This window comes from Blennius ocellaris (assembly GCF_963422515.1).
Source record: "Blennius ocellaris genome assembly, chromosome: 22".
In the NCBI taxonomy this organism is placed as follows: domain Eukaryota; kingdom Metazoa; phylum Chordata; class Actinopteri; order Blenniiformes; family Blenniidae; genus Blennius; species Blennius ocellaris.
The window spans coordinates 8,103,525-8,115,781 of record NC_137671.1 but is presented as its reverse complement, the minus strand read 5'-3'; positions in this window follow the sequence as shown (position 1 = coordinate 8,115,781).

Here is a 12,257-nt window from a genome sequence, read left to right as displayed (position 1 = left end):
GCAAAAAAAAAAAAAAAAAAAAAAAAAGAGCAGACAACAATAAACCACGAGGTGACAACATTCGGAGCTCGTGAAAAGTCGTCATGCTGGGGAGGTTGAGAGCCGATCCCGGTAATGAAAGTGTACCGTATTATCCCCCCCCACACACACACACACACACCTCTCTCTCTCTCTCTTCCTCCCTCCTCCTCCTTCTTCTCCTCCTCCTCGTCCCTTCTCGATCGCTCCTCTCGCCCCGGCCGTCCTGCCCGGTTCAGCGGGGACACAGACGCTCAGACGCAGGGTGCAGACTGCGCCGCCGCCGTGCGTCTCGCGCCGCCGCCGATCAACCAGATGCGTCAAGTTCAGCTGAGGTGAAACGCCGGTTATACAACCAGCCCGGCGTGTGTGTGCGTGTGTGTGTGTGTGTGTGTGTGTGTGTGTGTGTGTGTGTGTGTGTGTGTGTGTGTGTGTGTGTGTGTGTGTGTGTGTGTGTGTGTGTGCGGGACTTTGCGCGATCAGAAGGCTTATTTCATGTCTCCTCCAAATGCAGGGAGGCAGAATAAAAATAAAAAAAAAATAAAAAAAATAACAATATCAGCAGAAACTACTAGGATGGTGACCCCCCCCTCCCTCCTTCCTCTTCCTCCTCCAGCTCGTCCTGCCCCCGAAAAAAAAACAAAAAACCTGCATTTGTGATTTTACCTGAAAAAGTTAGTTAAACATTTTTTTACATTTCAGCTTTATTCATTTTATTTTTTAAGGTTGCAAAATATCGATAATTCTTCAAGCGCGGTAGTGATATTAAAGGAATGACACACCACTTTCATGAAGGGTAAATAAAAACCAAATAAAGCAAGACATACTCACGATGAAGTCACATATTTAACCTTTAAATTGCTGCCCGGGTTTTTTCCCCCCATGCATTTAATTATAATAGTTAATTTCAATACTGGTTAAATGTGAAACAAACTTTACTCTTAGTTGAAAAGTCTTACTGACATGAATAATGAAACTCGAACAGGTTAGTTCACACAAATTGAAATTGACAAAACACTAGACCAGTCATAAATGGTCGAACTGATGTTTTTCTTTTTTTGCAAAATATACAATCAAACACTTAAATCAATTCCTCATAGGTCTATTTTTTTAAAGCAAGTGTAATAATATATATATATTTGATTGAGTGGAGGTCTGTATCCCTCACATCTTTTTCTCTGCATTAATGAGCTGATTCTTTCGTGTGTTAATGAGAATTTGCTGATCCCTGAGGGCTACAGGTGACTCTCACATAAGCCCAGACTTGTTGAGTGTCCCAATTCTGCCCCACAGTCACTTTATTGATCAAACAGAACAGTTTTATTTTAAAGGAGCAATTCTATATTCAAATAGAAGCTCTGGTTAGTCCTAAAAACAGGGCAATGTGGCTTTTTTCCCTCTACAATTGCAATAGACTCTACATTTAAATTAGCAGCTTAGCAGCAATGCATTTAATTTAAGATGCCAAATTCTAATTGTATATTGCTAATAATGCAGAACAGGTGTTTTATTAAATTTTTTTGCATAACTAAAAAAGCACAACACAATTTTGGAAATGTTTTTACAACATATATCACAGATTTATGTTTAAACTGGAGAGTCAGTGTGTGATAAAGTAAAAAAAAAATTAAAAATCATTCAATCCACAAGGGCATGTCAGTTCGAAAGATACATTTTTAGATTTAGCCTTCCATCATAAGGCATAATTTCCAGTGTAACATTTTTTTTTTATTTCTTCTTCTCGATCTGTAAACTTATATACTTATTCATTACAAATCAGTGAGCAAATGATGTTCTATTAAAATCATATATTTTAAATTGAATGAAGAAATGTTCTTTTTTTGTCCTCTTAAAAAACAACATTTATTTTAAGAAAAGATTTTAGCCTCAGAAAGTTAAAAAAAACAAAAACAAAAAAAAAACAGGAAAGTAAACTGATTCACTTTCTAAAGTCACACAAACACTTCAAAACTTTGATTTTAAATCACCCATTAACAGTTTTGACTGCCACAGGCTTGTGTGTGACACTGTTCAAATTCCTATTCTATTTATATATTTTTTTCTTAAAATTATTTATCTACATGCCTCGGGACATGGTGAACTTGCGCAACAGGGCGAGTGCATGGAGTGCAGCTCAACTTGTATTGACAAATGATAATACAGTTGCACTCAATGACCCAGGTCTGTGTACAGTACACCAATATCCATGTGCAGAGAAATACACTACAGGATTAACTCTGTGTGTGTGTGTGTGTGTGTGTGTGTGTGTGTGTGTGTGTGTGTGTGTGTGTGTGTGTGTGTGTGTGTGTGTGTGTGTGTGTTATTACTGCTCACTTGCATATAGGCTGAGCATGTGGGATATAGATTATATAGAGATTAAAAAGTGACACAAATTCATTTTGACACCCTGACGTGATATGAGGCAGACATACATGTACACATTATTTTTGCAATACTTACAAGTTTCTGCCTAAAAAAGAAAGAAAAAAAAGTTAAGCAAAGGCTGAAACTAAAAGATACAGCATTGAAGAAAAAGTGGTGCATTAATAAAAAAAAAACCATGTTTGCACTTTTTTAATTTAATTCAACCTGTCAAAATAAATCGGTCTCTTGTATTTTGATCAGAGCGGTCACTTTTTATATTATTTGTTTTAAAATATTTCATCAGATCAGTACATACTTCAACAATGCAGGTATAAAATGATACCGAAAACAAATAATTTTCGAAAAGCACACAGTCAAAATTAACATAAGCGTCAGCATTTGTTCCTATCATACAAACACATAATAAATATTTATTAGACATGTAGAACAAAAATGTGGGATGACTCGTTTTTTTTTTATGTGACTCATAAATATGACACCATTTCATGCTGTTCTTTCTTATTGGAAGTTGTTTTTTTTTTTTATCTAATTTTAAATTAATTGACTGTCAATAAACGAAACTGTACATGAGGAACTCATTGGTGCAATTCACTTTTATTCTAGTTGTTAAACTGGATGCAGCGCAATTCAAAACTCTCAAAATTTAGCGTCCAAATTAAAATGTGGCAGTGAAGACAGACGTCAAGAGGTGGTTTTAGGGTCCCTGATGGACAAGTTGTAGGTTTTATTGCACTTCTCAATCAGGACCTTTCACTCGGATCGGCCTCTGTGCTCATCAATCTTTCATTTGCGAGATTTGACAAGGCAATCCATCACTGTTACACATTAACGAGAAAGAAGTGAATAGTTCGCCCATTGAAGCCCAAATTTCTTTCTCGAGCAAGCGACAGTGCGAGTCACCCCAGGAGGAGAGGAGGAGAGCTGGGTAGAATCTTGTGGAGGTGGCCGGTGGTGCTCCACTTGGCACCGCTCATTTGCAATCAGACACTCTCTCTCTCTCTCTCTCTCTCTCTCTCTCTCTCTCTCTCTCTCTCTCTCTCTCTCTCCTCCACGTCTCCAGACAGCGTGGATGGCAGAACAGACAAAGCTCGCATTCTCTGCTGCTCAAGGCCCCTTTTAGTTTTAATTACAGGCCACTGCTCTCAGACACAGACCTTTCTTGCGTGGAGCACCTAAAAACAGAGGCTCGGGGAGTGGAGAGCAGGAAGGAGCCGGTTTCGGAGGTGGCCCAGGAGGACGGAGGCGAGGGGAGGTGTACAAAAAAAACAAAAAAAAACAGTGGGAGGAGGCTTTATCGGAGAAGCAAAACTGTCTCTCTCTCCCTCTCTCCCCCACCCCCCCTCCCACCACCACCCTCATCACGTCCTCTGGCTGCTCGTCCCCCTCCTTGGACTGTACCCCGGCCCGCTCCCCTCAATCTCACTGCAGTGCGGTGCCACGCCCCGCCGACGGCCCACAGAAACCCCCGAGACGCCATCGATCGCAGGCCAGGGGAAGCTGATCGGGACCTTTTTTCACTTCCACAACTTTGGTTCTCTGGCCTCGCCAAATGTGATGACACAGTTTGAAAAAAAACAAATGAATAAAATTTGAAAAGCTCATTTTGGCTACTGCAAATACACCAAATAGAAGATAAAAAATATCAGTTACATCATGGAGGGGGGGGGGTGTTACTGTTTTGATACGGTGGATGAGTATGCGCGCCAAGATTCTTATGCAAACACAGCAACTAATTCTTCAAAATTCCTCAATAATTGGGTGCAGATTCTGCAGAAGAAGGATAATCGGAAGAGGAAAAAACACGGTAATAGCATATGAACGTCCATATTAACACCATCAATGTGCTTTGACCGAAATCTGATCACATTTCGAGCACACATCATGAACACACTGCTGTGTGGATATGTTTTTGGGGCTGCCGCCTTACTATCAGCAGTCCAGTGGTGCTGTACAGTGGGTTGTGGCTCGGTTGCCACAGGTAACAGGTCAATGATTACCGCGAGGGCTGAGGGTGTCCTCAAGTCAGGTCAGAGTCGCCTCACTGTACGAGCGCCAGACAACGGCGAGGCTGCAGCTGCCTCCCGTAACTCCCGTCCTGCGTGGTTTATCTGTGTGTCTTATCTGCTTGAAAAGCAGCATTGTGTTCACATTGCGTCGGGGGCACGGCCACGCTCCAGCAGTTCGAGTTGTGCCTTATTTTTTTCTTCTTTCCTTTTGTTTTGTTTTTTTGTGTGTGTGGTTGTTTAAAGTGAGGAGGCGTTAAGATTTTTCCATGATCCTTTAAGCTGCTTCGAATATCGAGCCGTCACGTGTTCAGCCCCGGCCTGAATCAATAAATCGACGGCCGCACCGTTGCCCTTTCCCATAGCATCAATAACATATATGAGTCTACCAAAATTACACAGCGCGGGAGGAAAAAATGACTTTCGTCAATCTCTTTCGGGTTTGGGGCCGATTCCCACAGGTTGTCTCACTTTATCAGCACAATCCCCCTCAGTCTCACTCCAACGCGTAACAATGCCAGGAATGGTTTGCATTTTGTGCGCCGCAAACCATTAAGCTACATCCGACTGCCTAATTCATTCAATTTCTTCCCTCTGCCATGCCAGCACTATTGGCCTGAATGGGTGCAGGTGGGAGGGAAGAAGAAGAGGCTGGGAAGCAGCGGTTGGGAAAATCGTGTCCTTGACTGGATCTCGGCCGGGGCCCAGCGGTCGCTCTGACCCCTCCGGCCTCCCACCGCCACTGAACTTGACCCCTGGCTATATCTTTAGCAGTGAACAGTACAAATTACTGGATCATATGGCTCTGCTCTCTCTCCTTCCTCAATCCGGTCCTCGTTCTCACTTTCTTTTTTCCCTGCGGATGACCACAAACAGCCATTGTCACTGCAGCCCATGAGAACAATTGGGTTCTTATGTTGTGGCCGGTCATGGGAGGGGAGGGTAAACTTCAGCAATGACTGCACTAAGTAAATTATAGCTCCAATGGCCTGTGCGGTTTGGAGAGGCTGCGCTTTGTGAGAAGTCTTGCAGCTCAAACCGCCAGTTAAGCACATTTGTTGCCTCTGCAGTGTGAAACGACATTAAACAAAAGTCGCTTTTCCCAAGCGGTCGTGTAAAACTTCCCGAGTGGGCAGAGGAAACAGAGGAGAGTTAAAAGAAGGAGGAAATGTGAGATTTTCTAAACTTTAAAACGTTACATTTTAAGAAAACGGAATAATTGCGTGACTGCGGAGCAACGGCACAGTCGGGAACCTTCTCTCCCTCCTTTCTTGCGCCCCCCCCCCCCCCCCCTTTTTCCTCCTCTCTCGGTCCCGAGACTCCGCCTGTCCACTGTCCTCCCGCGCTCCGATTGCTCCGCCCTCCCGCCCTATCCCCTTTCTACATGACATCATCTGCACATCTGTCGTCCCAACAGGGTGCTGGTGACACAGACAGGCCACAAAATTAGTCGAGCTCTTATGCTCTTGCCTTTGTCACCATCTCTTTCTTCCACTTTTGGCTCTTGGCTTCTTCGCTGTTGAAGTTCCTCCTCCTCCTCCTCCTCTTCTTAAATGCTCTAGTTTCTTTCTTTCTTTCTTTCTCGACAAACCATTTTCCCCATTGTCTTTCCCTGCAGCATTATGTCCTGTAAGTAATATGCCTTCCATTCTACATTACATCCTCCTGTTTCCTACAATGTGGCACGTACATTGGAGCAGGCAGGAAACAGCCATTAAGCTAAATGATCCATGGGCCTGACCCCAGCCTTGACCCATGTGATTGTGAGCAAACTCAATCAGCAATGTCAGCGGTAACACGGTCCGACTCTCACAAAAGATGTTTTTTTTTTCTCTCTCTCTCTCTCTTTTCCCCCTCGACTCTCTGATTTGAGCCATTAGGACCTGCTAAAACTGGTTAAGAGGTTGTGGTCGTATCAGTTTGTGTTGTGTGTGTTTCGCAGAGAGGAAGAGAAAGCGGGTGGGAGTCATCTTTAGTGGGTTTCGACAGCGAGAAAAAAAAAAAAAAAAAAGCCCCGGCCCATTAAGGGCCAAACCTTTTCAAGGGAATAGTAAACGTACAGAAGTGTAACACATGTTCGATCCCCAAAGCCTAACACCATAATTCTTCATATATGTATTGCAAACAGATCAAAATCAAGTTGTACAATATCACACCAGCTGCAGAGGAATGACAAAACTGGTATTTTAAAGGAAAAAATGTTTTATGAAATCTACAACTCACCAGTTTCCGAAGAAAATATTTTCATTTCTTAAGCTTTTTTTCTTTATACAGACAGGAAACATATGTTGTTGTTTTCCAGAATGCATAAGCACTATAAAAAAAAAAAAGTAAAGAAGAAGAAATAAAACTTTTTCAAAAATGTATATTTCCTCCCAATAGGTGTCATTAGGTTAGGAGGGGTATTCAGCATTCAGAAAAAAAATACCTTGATGTTTAAGTCGGTTCTTATCAACACCAGATCTGAATCTGACCAGTTAACCATACATTTGTTTCGAGTTGAATAAAATAAGCTTAGTTTTTTGTTTTGTTTTTTATCATTCAGACAACACAATGTTCAATTTTCTATTTGTGATACATCAGTGGTATTTTGAAAATTTTAAAATAAATTAATAAATAAAAGCTTTAGCTTTTAAAATTAAAAGCTATTGGTGGAATAATATGTACATATATTTCGTATATGTGAATTATTTATGTGTAAAAACAAAATACCACCACAGTAAACAGAACGAAAAAAACCAAAACAATTCACAGTTAATTTGATGTTTGCTGCCACGTCCCGGGATCCTTCAAAAAGTGACACGTGTCCTGCGTTCAAACAAACAAGGGCCCGACGGTTACATTTTGAAATTCCGATGGTAGGAACCAAGATGGTGGAACTAGAGAGGGCTGGTGGAGGCGTCCGGCACTCGTACAGCACTGCCTCCTGTACTTTGAAACACAGGAGTAAAGAGCCCCCTTGAGGATGTCGGAACTAAACACTCTAGGTGTTACGAGTGCCTCCAAACTGCATGTTCGGCACCGACTTGTTTACCACGCAAGAAAACTAAACCTACACGTTCAGAGAAAGGGGGGGTTTCGCATTCCCGTTACCTTCGATATGCAATTGAATAGTTGTTTCAATAATAGTACAAAAATAGTAACTCTTTAGTGGAATTTAACGTTGTGGTCTGTTTGTATGAAAGCTGCTTTTATCATGCTTACAAAGGAGCAAAGGGTTTGTGTGAAGAGGACACGCTTGACCCAAAACCAGCCGTGTGACCTGAGCTTTAGCCTTCTCTGGTGTTTTGTCTCCCCCTGCCGGTAAAACAAAGGAAAGACATGTGGGAGAGCAGGGAGCAAAGAAAGGAGCAGTTGGGTCACACGTGGAAGTGAGACTAAAAAAAAAAAGCCTTCTTTAAGTCTTTTTGGTGAAATTGGCGATGGTAGAATCTCCTAAATAACTTTACAAATATTACATAAGCTTTAAAACCTATATCGTCTTTTTGGAAGAGTTTCCTTTTGGCCGCCGTCGCTCCTCGTGGTATTGTATCCGTGTTTGTTTTATCCCCTCCACATCTGCAACATGTTTACAACTCCGAATCTGTATTTCTACACCCAATACATAAATCCCGTTCACATAAAAGCAAGTCAATTCTGGAGACATTTATGTGTCTCGTGGCATTGTTTAAAATATGGCACTGTGCTCAAAAAGGTTCAAGATGCTTCAAAAACAACAACAGTTCCAAAGCAGGATTGGTGCTTTTCTCAACATGGAAACAGTTTCCTCTTTCATCCGCTCCGTCGGGCTTTGGGGATACTTACAACTGTGAAAATTAGACTTGATTACAAAGTGGTTTCATTTAGTTTTGTCATGAATATTTTCTTTCCACTTTTGTTGTTTATATCTGTAATTTTCCCTCAGCTCATGGGGGTGATTTTCATTTCACAAGACACACTCTGTTCGTGCATTCCGGTTTGTCTTGCGGTATTAGAGTCTAAACAATGCCACTGACATTGCGGATCGGCTTAAAGCCACTCCACTTGTGCCAAATTGGCCCACATGCATTTAGTTTGACCTAAACAAATTAAACCCATCAGGGTGTCGCCGTGGATTGGGGACACACACACACGACATACTAAGCCAAGGCCTTTGATGCCTCAATGTCATCCTTAAATGATGATTCAAGCGCTATTGTATACATTCCCTATTGTGTAAGGACTGCTATAAAAACAGACCATGCTCAATGATGTGGTGGTTTGTCTTGGTGTCGGCTGTGGCATTCCAGACTGAATCACATTATATATACAAATACTTGTCTTTGAGTCATTCCAGAGCGAGTGATGATCAAACAGGATGGGAAAGGATTTAAGTTGCACAATAAAGACTGGGTCTTCTCATTATTCTTGGACAATTCAAGTCACTCATGGCACACGGAAATAAAGATGCTTTAGGGACTGATGCAAGAAACACCAAATAAACCAATAGAATCCTGTGATGCTGCTTTACCAACCAAAGGTCGATCCAGTCCAGAGGCTTCAGTGCCACTATGAAGAGACATGGCATGGTCATTTATTGGCTTTAAAAGAATGCTGTGAAAACAGTATTCCTTTTTTTAATATTAACCTAGATTTTTTATTTTATTTGTGTGTTCCATACTCCGTTTTGATTAAATGTGATCTCATATTTGATTTATAACAGCTGTGCATGACATTTGTTAGTGCAACTTTAATATCAGTCATTATGCTATTTGCTGATGATTACATCCCTGAAATAACTATTTAGATTCATTGTAAAGGTAAACAAATCTGCTCAATTTGTTTTGAAGTGAATTTACAATATATAGAACCTAAACTATGCGATATACAACAATGCATACAGTGGAAGTTCCAGCTGAGTAAAACAAAAACAAAAACAAACAAACCAAAAAGACTAAACAGAAAGTAAAATATTTTTTGTCAATATTGACATTACTCAAATATAGTTTGTGGGTTAGCTTAGCATTTAGCTTACGGGCTACGTTTAGACAACTATCACGCTTCTGCTTCTCAAAACGTCAACAGTGAAATTGTGAAAATTCAAATCTCTGAATATGAGCAAATACGGTTTTGTTTTTTTTGAAAGAGTAGTTTATTAGACATACCTGAATCCAGAATTCTGCTTATTATCGTTTCTTTTCGCTGTGCCATTTTAGGGGCGGGACACCATGGCGATGCCGACGATTATGATTGGACATTGGTTCTTGACAGCAGCCAATCAAATCCCTCCATTCAAATGATTGGCATTAGCAGTGTAGAAGGTGGACGACATGGCCTTGAAGTTACTGTCAACATCAGAAATACGTTTTGAATTTATCACATAACTTCATCAGCTACTAATGATCGTATCAAGGGCCGCTTACTAAATGTGGTTTAAATGCTGTTAATGTGGTTGAAGTAGTTATTTCCTTAAATTCATTTATGACTCTGCTCTTCCCTGTGCAGCAACGAAGCTCTGATTAACTTAAACAGGCCATAAATAGTATCATACTGCCATTTAAGTTGACCCGGACCTCATCTTTCATTGTGGTCTTGTTGGGGTTCTTTCAATTTAAACTTTCCCTGGTTTTCATTTTTGTCTTCAGGGAACATCTTAGGGGTTAGACAGTTGTTCATGTCAGTTATTTTGTCTATTTGTTCGCTTAAAGGCAAACTGAGTTGAAAGACCACAAATGTGACATGGGTTTTAATTAAACAAATGAACACTGAGCACAGGATGGCATCAGTAAAATTGAGGAATCAGCTGAAATGAGCCACTTCCAGAGAGAGAGAGAGAGAGAGAGAGAGAGGAAGGAAGGATGAGACATGAGTCGAAGCACGAAAACGCACAAGAAGAGAGAGGAGGAGAAAGGAAGAGAAAGGGGAAAACAGATGTTCAAGCGAAAACAGAAGTGGAAAATACAATTTGTGGTTAGAGGAGAGGTTGCAATGAGCAAAAAAGAAAAAAAAAGAAGAGTACATGGAGTGACTTGAAGGCAGAATGAAATCAGGGGGTGCAGTTACTCTCCAGGTCGTTAAGTCTTCCAACGGGTCATGCTACAAATGACTCTGACCCCGCTTCAGGAGGGGGCGTTATTAAAGTCTCCCTGCCTTTGCACTGTGGCTGCGCACAATGTTTTCATTGTTGATGGATTTATTGAATTTCAGGCTGATTGGATTGTTCAATAAGATATTGATCTGTTTTGCAGGTTGAGTCGCTCATTTTGGCAGATGAGTGGATGTTTCTCACAATCGCTGCAAATCTCAGTAATGTTGTCAAAGCACAACAAAAAATTACATTTACTTTAACAACAATGTCCATTATGAACATTCTTTGTTTGGCTGGTGGCAGTTCTGTCTCGTGTATTGCTTCTTTCCTATTTGTGAATATTTACCATCTCCTGTAAACAAAGCAGCAGACAATTAGTTTCTTAAAATGTCAAGTCGTTTGTTATAAAATGTTAAGTAACCCTGGATAGTCTATATAATATCCTGACCTCTCTTCTCAGTTGGTATCCTGAACTGAGAAATTCTGTGGTTTTGATTATTACACTGCTCGTGTATTCCAAACGTTCTTCAATCACTGCAAAATGGATAATAAAATCAGTCCACAGAAGACTTCTGTAATTACATTTCAGTGTTTGGAGCTGTCCCTGATTGTTTATTGGTCAAAAAAGATCATGCTGTCCAGAACAATTATTCAACAAGAAACATATATATAGTATGCAGGTATGCCAGCAAACTATCATGTCAAATGTCAAATGTTATATATAACAGATTTTAACAAAAAAGAAATGTTTTGGGGTTTTTTTACAATTTCAAAAACTCAAGACAACATAGTTTTACAATCTTGTTTACATGAGCTGAGCAGCAATTTGAAATTAAGTTACGTTCGCATCAAACACATTGTACCGACAGGTGATTTAAACGTTGTTTATTTTTGGAGTGGTTTTTGTGTTTTGAGTCATACAGCATTTAAATGCCACAACTCATGGAGGAATTTATAGGAGAGAGACTTACCAGGACTGCAGACTCAGACTCAGGCCACCAAATGGAGCCACAAGATATGAATTCAGTTTGGTTTGCATGCTTTATTACTCATAATTCACTGTCAATCTTGGGAAAAGGACGCAGAGCTAGAGTCTTGACAGGTTGCTAATCCAATTACAGGCTGATTACACAACTAAGCACGTTATCCAAGGTACTGAAGAGGATTTAATGTGATTGTTAATTTGATACAAGTGGTTTTAGGGCAAAGTGTGTTCCTGATTCGAGCTCATTGGATGAGATCATTTAAGGAGTAGAAGATTTTGATATCTTAAGGTGAAAAACAAACCTTATTGTTCAATTGGGTTACGTGGAGGTGAGGTCCCATTGGGTTTGGCGGCATCGACCATTTATTTCAGTGAGCCTCAGGGTATCATTTAAGTTGATGTTGAGCATAGAGTGTGAATGTGACCAACAATGAAATACACTTTGAGAGAAGCAGTGGAAAAAAAAGCCAAAAATGTATTGTCCATAATTGCTCATACTGTACTCAGTTACAAGTAAGAACACTACAAGTTGGACATGAAAAAGCATCAGTAAAACTCCATGTAGTAGATTTCTTCTGCATGTGATTTCATCTAGTCTTACTGCATGTATGTCACACATGATGCTTTTTCAGGTGTTGACAAATATGTCCAACTTTGACAGTAAAAAATTCTGGGCCCGCGGACAAGATGTCCCGCAGAGCTGTGAGGAAAACCACCATGAATCTGCCTCCAGCTTTATCCCTCGATTCCTCACCGCTTCGGATTCCCTCCGCCCGCCGCCACACCCGTCACTCGTCGTCGTAATGAGGCTGATAAAAAA